Source organism: Wasmannia auropunctata, unplaced genomic scaffold, assembly GCF_000956235.1.
Source record: "Wasmannia auropunctata unplaced genomic scaffold, wasmannia.A_1.0 LD334876.1, whole genome shotgun sequence".
Classification (NCBI taxonomy): domain Eukaryota; kingdom Metazoa; phylum Arthropoda; class Insecta; order Hymenoptera; family Formicidae; genus Wasmannia; species Wasmannia auropunctata.
In genome coordinates, this window is record NW_012028014.1 from 29,594 (window position 1) to 30,204 (window position 611).

Here is a 611-nt window from a genome sequence, read left to right on the forward strand (position 1 = left end):
CGTTTTTTGGATTTTTTTAAAAAACTAAAAAGGAGCAATTTTTTATATTTATCAATATGGACGGAGCAAATCGGGAGCATTATTTTGAGCTATTGATTGTTCAGAAATTTTCATCTTGCGGGCTAACTTCACGAAGGTTGAAATACCTTTGTTCTTTGTAGGACGCAAGTGAGTCCAAGAGTGGCAAGGAGTGCGAGAGAGAAAAGTATACAAGCGATACCACGTGATACTTCGTCTCTCTGTCTGTCGAATGATCGACGCATGCGCAGAGAGGACGAATATTACTTTTCTACCTTTCTCTCTCGTACACATCTTGAATACAGTTTTCGAGCCAACATTCCTCTTCCATGTCTATATGTATACTCAAAACTATTGACTACCAGCGCGAGTTCTGATTGGCTTCTGCTTTTCTGTTTTCTGCTTTTCTGTCAAGGTGTGAATTCACCCTAAGGGTATATTTATAATTTATCTGCAATTTGACGTCATATTTTCCTAGTACTTTTGCGATACTGAGATAAGCCGGTCGCGCTTCTGATGATAATCTAGGATTCTACCATAAACCGGTCGTTTCTCTGATTATCTAAGACTCCAGTCGCTAGATGACAGGATCA